Source organism: Orycteropus afer, unplaced genomic scaffold (genome assembly GCF_000298275.1).
Source record: "Orycteropus afer afer isolate SDZICR_OR568_19922 unplaced genomic scaffold, OryAfe1.0 scaffold00483, whole genome shotgun sequence".
Lineage (NCBI taxonomy): Eukaryota > Metazoa > Chordata > Mammalia > Tubulidentata > Orycteropodidae > Orycteropus > Orycteropus afer.
This window is the reverse complement of record NW_006922070.1, coordinates 663-1,114: the sequence shown is the minus strand read 5'-3', so window position 1 is coordinate 1,114 and position 452 is coordinate 663.

Below are 452 nucleotides of genomic sequence, written 5' to 3'. Positions count from 1 at the left end.
TATTTTATTTATTTATTTATTTATGGTAGCCACTGTAAATGGTATTGATTTCCTTATTTCTTTTTCATCAATTTCTTTGCTGGTGTAGAGAATTCAACTGATTTTTGGATGTTGATTTTATATCCTGCCACGATGCTAAATCTCTCAATTAGTTCCAGTAAATTTTTGACTGAGTCTCTTGGTCTTCTAGGTAGGGGATCATATCATCAGCAAACAGGGATAGTTTGACTTCTTCCTTACCGATTTGGATGCCTTTGATTTCCCTTTCTTGCCTTATGGCTCTGGCTAGGACTTCCAGCACAATGTTGAATAGAAGTGGTGATAGCGGGCATCGTTGTCCGGTTCCTGTTCTCAAGAGAAATGGATCCAGTCTCTCTCCATTGAGAATAATGTTGGCTGTTGGTTTTACATAAATGCCCTTTATTATGTTGAGGAATGTCCCTTCTATTCCT